Here is a 9,628-nt window from a genome sequence, read left to right on the forward strand (position 1 = left end):
TCATTCTTGTGGACAAAGTGTTTGCTAGAGATTGTTTTGGTTACTGCCCGGGCTATACAAGTGGTCGGGGAGCGTATTACTACACCTACACAGCAATGGCACTAGCTCTTGGTAGACAAAACCCAGATGAACTTTTAGAGTATAGCAAACATCTCATGATTCGTTACAAGGGTGACGTGCCAAAAAACAAAATTGAACCTTCAAAATCTTGATACACTTCAAGTAGCAATTGTATAAGATCATGTATTACATAAATTTTGTACAATGTCATCCACTCAGAATATCTTTCTCCACTTGTGATTCACATACACCATTGTCTCTCTCCACTTTCGTTGACTTTCACGAGCTCCGGAGTTGTTGTATGCCATTGATCTTTTAACTTTTTGTTGTTGTAAATGTCTGATGGCTTGTGCTGTTGCTGAGTTTTCCAAGACTTCTTTTGCCTGCATTCGATGAATGATTCTATGATAGAACCATTCAAATAGTTCTCTCAAACTGTTAGCCTTGATTCGAGAGCCACCATGTCGTATGTGCCTGAAATAAGCATTTCTCGCCATGTAATGAGACTTTTCCATCCCTTGGGTATTCCATATTGCCGGGTTCCCATACTTTTGTATAAAATATGGTAAATGATTGAAGATGATGTGCTGGATATGAAAACAGATTAGTTAGAATGTTTTACAGTCACATATTTGCACATAAGAGAGAATGAAATACACGATAATACCATGTAGTGAGTAATCTGGGTGTCTCTCCATGGTGTCTTGAATGATTTTTTCAGAAGGTTGAGATTTTCCTTGAACTTGTTCATATCACCTTGTGACCAGTAATCTTTGTCGCACATCAAAAATAGGATGTCTATTGATCGCCAAACCTCAGCCTTCGCGTTACGAGTAGTTGGTTCTTGGTCTTTGACTGGAATATGTAGCTTTTTCCAGCTCTGATACTCTACCTTGCTAACATAAGATTTGTTATATATTTTTCCATGTTTTGTTAGCTTCGGATCTCTTGTACCTTGGGGCTTAGATAAAAACCTCCGTGCCTTCACCCCACCGATGGATGGTTTGCATGGGACATCCTTCTCAGCAGTTGATCTCTTTTCATCCCGCTGGATTTTCACATTGCCACCATGAAGCCCCATATCCGACAGTACCATTTCTAAGCACTGCAGGGCTCCTTGTCGTTCTGCCGAGTTCTTAATCTTCCAAGCAAACCCGATGTATAAGTAGACCAATTTCTCCACAATTCTACAAAGAGCATGCATTGTACAAATGTGGACATTCACAAGTGGTATTTTCAAAACCGGTCGAAAAGCAGGATCCTCAATGTGACGTGTTGGAGATTTTCTCCACCACTTTGGGTCCATGACCTTTGCAGGCTCCATACAGAACAAACACGGCGACTTTGCCATTGCACCCATTCCACAATTATACATGCACTTTAATGTTTTGAGGTCACCTGCAAGATGCCACTGAACTTGAAAGTCTCCCCTTCCATCTAGACGTAGTACCTCTCCCTGGTTAGTCTGTCAATCAATCACCTCCGGAATACTAGTTCGATGGAACACCCAATATAGAATCTCATGATCTTCTTTCTTTACCTGCAACACAAAATAAATGAGACTTAAGTAGATGTGAACATTTGAGCTTACGTGAGAATCTCGCTTACCTCAAACGCACCAAGCCACCATATGTTAGATTCTGATTGAACACTAAAATATAAAGGATCATCACTGGGACACTTTGAGAGGGCTCTATTCATTAAAGTAATAGTAACACGCTCTAGCTTTTTCTCTTTAACAAGCTCACACTCATCCAGTTTTAACACAAAATGTAATACCCCTCGTGACTCTTCAAATGTGATGTTGTAAAACTCCACTATTCTCTTTTGTAATATCCGCAAGTCCATAAAAATATTAGTGAACTCATCTTATGCCATGTTTGCTCCATGGCCACTGTAAGTTGCTTTAATATGAAAGGGCTGTCCAAGATAGTCTCCCTGTGCCTCGTTAAGCTGAAGCCTCTCTTTCCAAACACTTGAGGCTGATGGTAGAAGTTTGGATTTTATACCCTTCTTAACAAAGATGGATGAGACAGACTTTTGGATAGCCGAATATCCTCTTTTGCTTACACCAAGTGAATCAAGTGTGCCTTGTATCTCTTTTGCAGGCACTGAGTTCTCTGAAATAAAGCGGTCCACTACATTTCGTTGTAGGACCTTAAACTTCTTGTCATGTACTATATCTGCTGCCAGGCTTCTACTTATAAGTGGCTTCAATCTCTTTCCTATATTGGCTTTGGGGTCAATGTTTTCCTTGTCAGGATAGATTGAATCTCTACATGAAGACAATGCATAAGTAAATAACAGAAAATTTGCTTCACTAACACTATTTAGACACATGAAAACAATGCATAACAAGAAAAAACAAAAAGATTACTTAACTAAGACAATGTAGCCAACCAAGAAGCATCACCTTAATGCTCGGATTCTTTTCTTGAGACCTCCTGATGCAACCTGCAATGTTTCAAGATTGCGCAATTTCTTCTTTCGGATACGACCACCCAAGATGGTGTCCTTCATTTGACAACTTCGCACCATTCCTTTCAGTTCTTGTACCTCTGTTTTATGTTGCAAAATGGTAACCTGATTTGTAGAATGTAAATGTGAAAGGCAAACAATCTCACATTGTTGAGCTTGGAGAATGCTCTTGTAAGTTTCAGCTTCTCTTGTAAGAGATTTACAATAACCCAGAAGGCCCTTTTCTCCATCACCAGCAAAGGTCAATAAGCTTGTAGGATTGACAAACGGTGGAGACGCATTAGTCATTGGATTCCTAGGGTAGAGAGAGCCTCTCGTCCAGATATCTATGTGTTTAGCTCACTGAGCTCTGAGCGTGTCTATGGAAGCGGGAGGTATATGTGTGTTTGTTTTACTGCGCTTAATCAATGGTTGGTACTCATTGTCCAAATCAATGTGAAGGTGATATTTGGCTCGTTTCTGGGTAACATTTGTGCCATTTGAGGAGTGCGCCATTAGCCAAATGTGCAGGTTTAATGGAAAGTGAATAGCGGCTGCGCCTTCGTCCCTCCATGTTAGCCTCATTCCCTCCATAATGACGAGGTTCATTCAATGCAACTGAAAAGAGGATTATCCCTCAATCACTACGAACGAATGTTCAGAAGAGTAAGGAATCTACGTAAAGTACACTTTTTGAACTTTTACTATGAAAGACCCAGCTCTTTTATTTGCCATTTTTTCTAGAGAGAGAGTGCAAAAAATACATTTTCTTAGAAGGCCCTCCAAATGACCTCCGAAATTCCCTAATGGGTCCAGCGTACCAACTCACTGATTTTGTAGATTGTTCTTCTAATGTCATCTGTCAAACCAACCCTTAATGGCAATTGGTAAGATGAATTGTTCCAAGTTTGCATACTCATTGCAAAAAATTATACAATCATTAGGACATGCATGTATTTTGTGATAATCCATGCCCAAATTAGTAAGAAGCTTTTTAGCGATTGGATGGGTAGGGAGCATGTGATTTCCTTCTGGTAAGATTTGCTCATTGAGTAACCTGTCGTTACATGAACAAGTCAGACCTTTGATCACTTTATATGAGCTGTAATTTTTACTTTATCATGCGTAGGATACAATGTATTTACCTGAAAACCTCTGTGTGACTAAGGCATCAGACCAATCGTAGACAGACTGCAAATTAAGTATTGCCAACGCAGTACGGAGAATAGAGATTTTTGTACCAGTGTAGAGCGGCATGCATGCAAGACTTTGCATCATCCCGCCCTCTTTATCATTGCTATCATGCCGTCGATATGAAAGGGATGGTTGAGGTTGGTCCATAATACTACATTCAATGTTGCTGCCTTCTATGTTGGTATTCATGTCAAAGAACGCGTCCAACATCTGCTTCATCTCTACTTTTTGAAATGCCGCATCAAGTATTAGCTAGGAAGACTCAGTCGATGGCTACTCGTTTGAAAATCGTCTTCTCTAGGATGAAGTTGGAGCAATATCTACATGCGGAGTTTGACCTTCAATCTCTAGATCATGAGGTTGATAATGCAGGTCTTGTTGTTGCTCTATCAGAAAGAGACCGTAATTGCGTATGTGTTGGTCGCAGATTTTTCATTTTCAAAAGATCTGATGCTTACAATGTCAACAAGGAAACGCCATCCTGTCGTCCTTACTTTATCTACCATGATGCAACAAATAATTAAAACACTAGTTGTTATAACTACACACTAATAAGTACATGACAACCTCACATTCTCTAGCCAGGCCCGATCCCCGCACACCTCGGTCTAGAGGTGCACGGAGATTAGGACCACAGGGTAATAATCTCGTCTTTATTGGTCAATGACTACATATTAAGGTTCTTGAAGTCTGTGTGCACTTTTGAAGTCCGATTGTGTTTTTTCTACTATTTGTTGCTAGCTCTAACAACCTCACAGTCTCTAGCCAAGCCCGATCCCCACACACCTCGGTCTAGAGGTGCATGGAGATTATGACCACAGGGTAATAATCTCGTCTTTATTGGTAAATGACTATATATTAAGGTTCTTGAAGTCTGTGTGCACTTTTGAAGTCCGATTGCATTTTTTCTACTATTTGCTGCTAGCTCTAACAACCTCACATTCTCTAGCCAGGCCCGATCCCCGCACACCTTGGTCTAGAGGTGCACGGATATTAGGACCACAAAGTAATAATCTCATCTTTATTGGTCAATGACTATATATTAAGGTTCTTGAAGTCTGTGTGCACTTTTGAAGTCCGATTGCATTTTTTCTACTATTACTTTGTCCCTAGCTCTAACCCAATCTATAATCTAACCTAACCTATAACCTAGACCTAACCTAACTTAATGTAATCTAGCTTATAACCTAAACCTAACCTATAACCTAACCCAACCGAAGTCCGTTGTATTTTAAGAAGTACACGAGTCATCTTCGAAGTCCGTTTGCGTTTTTTCTACTATTAATTTGTTGCTAGCTCTAACCTAACCTATGATCTCATCTAACCTATAACCTAAACCTAACCTAACCTAACATAACATAAAAACAACACAATGGTGAGGCGTTTGGAAAAACGGAAATCCATACAACTTGCCCACAATGCATATGCGATGTCAGCAAGCTCTAGGGCTTGCCAATTTGCCAATTAGGGTTGCGAAGCGATTTTAGGGCCTGAAAACCGCTCACAGACATATTGACAACACAATGGCGAGCCATTGGCAATATGGCAAGCCATAGAGCTTTCCCACAATGCATATGCCTTGTGGGAAAGTTTTATGGCTTGGCCTATTGCCAAACAGATTGCCATTGTGTTGTTTTTAGGGACACGAGGTAATTTTAACACTTGAAAATTGCTTGCAAACATATAGACAACACAATGGCCAGCCATTGGCAATACATCAAGCCATAGATCTTGCCCACAATGCATATTCATTGTGTGCAAGCTCTATGGCTTTCCGTTTTGTCAAACAGATCTCCATTGTGTTGTTTTTAGGGCCGCAAGGCAATTTTAAAGCTTGAAAATTTCTCGCGAACATATAGACAACACAATGTCTAGCCTTTTGGCAGTAGGGTAAACCATGGAGCTTGCACACAATGCATATGCATTGTGGGAAAACTCTATGGCTTGTCGTATTACCAAACAGCTTGCCATTGTGTTTTTAGGGCTGCATAGCTATTTTAGGTCTTGAAATAAAAACAACACATTGGCAAGTTGTTGGCAAAACAACAAGCCATTGAGCTTGCCCTCAATGAATATGCCTTGTGAGAAAGCTTCATGGCTTGCCGTATTGCCAAACGGATTGCCATTGTGTTGTTTTTAGGGACATGAGGCAATTTTAGCGCTTGAAAATCACTCGCAAACATATAGACAACAAAATGGAGAGCCTTTTGGCAATACGGCAAGCCATAAAGCTTGCCCGCAATGCATATGCATTGTAAGCAAGATCTATGGCTTGCCGTATTGCCAAAAGGCTTTCCATTGTGTTGTTTTTAGGGCCGCTTAGCTATTTTAGGATTTGAAATGTTCTTGCAGACATATAGAAAACACAATGGCGAGCCGTTTGGCAATACGTCAAGCCATAGAGCTTGCCCACAATGCATATGCATTGTCACCAAGATCTATGGCTTTTAGTATTTCCATTGTGCTATTTTTAGGGTCGCTTAGCTATTTTAGGACTTAAAAACCGCTCGCGGATATATAAACAACACAATGGCGAGCCGTTGGCAATACGGAAAGCCATAGAGATTGCCCACAATGCATATGCGTTGTGGGTAAGCTTTATGGCTTTCCGTATTGATGAATGGCTCGCCATTGTGTTGTTTTTAATATGAGCTATGGGTAAGCTCTAAGGCTTGCCATATTGCCGAACGTAGCTTAAACTTACCTAACCTAACGTAGCTTAACCTAACCTAAACTAATGTAGCTTAACCTAACGTAGCTTAACTTAACCTAACCTAACGTATAAGATAACCTAACCTAACGTAGCTTAACCTAACCTAACCTAACCTAACCTAACGTAGCTTAACTTAACCTAACCTAACGTATAAGATAATCTAACATAATCTAACCTAACGTATAACCTAACTTAACGTAGCTTAATTTAACCTAACCTAACGTATAAGATAACATAACATAACCTAACCTAAACTTAACCTAAAACATAAATGAAATTTCTTCAAAACAAGATTTTTTCATAAACCAAACCAAAACATTTTCATAATTCAAAATGAAATTTCACATCACAAACCATAATTTCTTTTAAAGCATTCAAAGTTTAAAGCATGATTTTTTTAATTAATATACAAATTAATTTAAATAAATCTAATATGCATTTAGAGGTTCGAGCACTCACATTCGTCCTATTTGAGCAATAAAAGAAGTTGTAAATGTCCTCGAACCTGCAAAAACGCACCCACCAACACAACGTTAAACCCTAAACCTTAAATCTACAAGTAACTATGAAAACAATCTCACCTTAGTGTTATGGGCTAACCCACAAGCAAGATTAGCACTTTTGAATGCTTGTTTCGCACTAGATCTGTCAGAGGTGAGGAAGGAGAGAGCTTGAGAAAAGGTGCAAGAAGAAGAGAAATGCATAGAAAAAGCCCACAATTTCTTTTTTTGCAGGTACCATCGATACAAAAATCTGTATAGGTGCCACAAAGCGCGTCAGAGTCGGCGTCGAAAAGTGCATGCACACTGACGTCGGAATAGGCACCGCAACATGCGTCGGAAATTTGAAAATCAAAATTTTTTAAAAATTTAGCTCCCTCCATACATAGCTACACCCATATAACGACGCCCGCCAGTGACGCCGGTAATGTAAAAAACACTTTCTAAGTTGCAAGCTCATTGAACAAAATGTCCTTTATTTAGCTTCAATATTCAAGATCCATTGTATTTTTCATGATTTTATCTTGTAGTCATCAGTAACCACCATCATTTATGACGTAAAAGTTCAAAATATTATGAAAAATGATTTCTTAAAAGGAGTTTTTGAACATTCACATTCAACACAACGATCTATATTGTCATAATTAAATCTACCTAGTTAAAAGTAATCAAACCCTTTTAACATCTATCGGACACTTGGAACAGAGAATTACAATAGGGAGGTGGAGAAGAAACTCTTGCTTAGCAAATATTATCTTCAGTGCCTTCTTCATCCAACTAAGAAATTTATTTCTTTGAAAGCAATAGTGTACATTTGTTTAGAAAGAATGGAAGTTGAAACCCCTTCTGAGGGGGATGTTGAAGGGAATGAGCACTATGTATTGGGTGGAACTCTGTCTACGGAGTACTTCATTAAGCATTCTATTGATATACAATACATAAAACTAACATGTTTATAAATTGTATTGGTAGGTATAGTTATTGCTTACGGTCATTAATTTTCACAGAGTCATTTGTGCATATTATTCAAACAACATCAAAGAGGAAAACCTAAGTTTCACTTGTCATTATTGTAGAAAAACTATTTTTGGTCACGGAGAGTCCTTGTTCTTGTAAAGTGCACTAAATTTGCCCTTGGACCCACAAATTACTAGAAAGATGGTTTCAAGCATTTTGAAGGTGGATAGAAATAGTGGACCCATGAGAGTTCAAATGATTGTCGCTAAACAACTACTTGTTGATGTTCTTGCTAGCTCTAGTGACCTAAAGATGGGAGAGTCCAAGCTCTTTAATACATTGGAAGAAATGCTTCCATTGGTTCAAAATCATAGGTGCAACATTTGAATCTAAGATTCTTTGTTGTATTTTAGTTATTTCAATTTTACTGACTTGTGATTGACAGGTTCAAGATAATGGTTGTTGCTGAGAAAAGACAACAAGCCTCAATTGTTGGTGATGGGTTCGAGCATGTTATGCTACTAAAGAAAAAATGTCACTTTTCTTACTTTCATGGGAGTTGTTTCCCTCAACAAGTTGGGCCTAGCGATAAGTGTTACATTTATAAGATGCCAACATGAGGACAAAGGTTTGGTATAGACCTTTTCAATTGCATGCGGCGAGGAGGAAATGGAGATTTGAGTGTCGCTTGGGTACATTTTGGTCATACGCATAGAATAGAGGGATGGGCAACTATGTCATGGTCTATCTATGATCCTAGGTAAGATTTTTATATTTTCTACCACTTTATTTTGTCACCGAATGAAAACTTATTGTGGTAAATATTTGTTAAAAAACATTATTTTTAGGGGATTGATGGTAATCACTATTTGTGACACCAAAGAGGAGGATACAGACACACAAGTATTATTATGGAGATCTCTTAATGATGTTTTGATTCAAGAAGGTTACCCGCCAGTGGATTTTGCAGGTTTCATGGCAGATGAGGCTGGAGCAAATCGGGATGTCACATACAAACTACAATGGATGTCCAAATAACATCGTGACTAGTAGAGAAATTTCTTGTCTCTTTCATTGGGAGAAAAGTTTATAGAAACATACTAACAAATATATACCTAAAGATAGCTTGAACCTCCACATAGACATGTGTCAAACTTGGCACAAATCTAGGATAACAAGTTTGGCAATGAGGCAAGAAAAATAATAAGTACATGGTGGTCACAGAATGCTGCAAGCAAGACTATCAAGTCCCTCAAGACATGGTTCAAGTGGTCGGAGACAAGGATATCTCATTGGGGTAGCCTTCATTGTGAAGTATGACACAATTACGAACCTCACTTTGACCTTCTGTATGTTGTGCTTCAGTAACTTAAAGTTTTTTGTTTCTGGGATGTAGATTTCTATGAGTCCTTGGCAAAAGGCTCAAATTCCTAGTACAAATTCTTTAGAGACCGTTCATGCATCTTGGCTTGTTGGAAAAGATGGTAACAAAAAAATTTCTTTTGTATGATGCATGTGTCATTGATGTGATCAATGCTTACATTCAATGCACAAACATTGTGGCTATATGATTGATAGATACATAGGGCTTTCTCCTAGCATGAATTTTTTTTTTAGAGAGATCAAAAACAAAAGCAAAAACTCCTAGCCCATGCATGTTGGCTAGTGTTCTCTGAGATGGAGTGACGAGGACACCATTTTATGAGTGGGCTATTTTGTATGGAGATAGAGAAATTGTGCAAAGAAA

The sequence above is a fragment of the Adiantum capillus-veneris genome, chromosome 12 (genome assembly GCF_014529385.1).
Source record: "Adiantum capillus-veneris isolate H3 chromosome 12, ASM1452938v2, whole genome shotgun sequence".
Lineage (NCBI taxonomy): Eukaryota > Viridiplantae > Streptophyta > Polypodiopsida > Polypodiales > Pteridaceae > Adiantum > Adiantum capillus-veneris.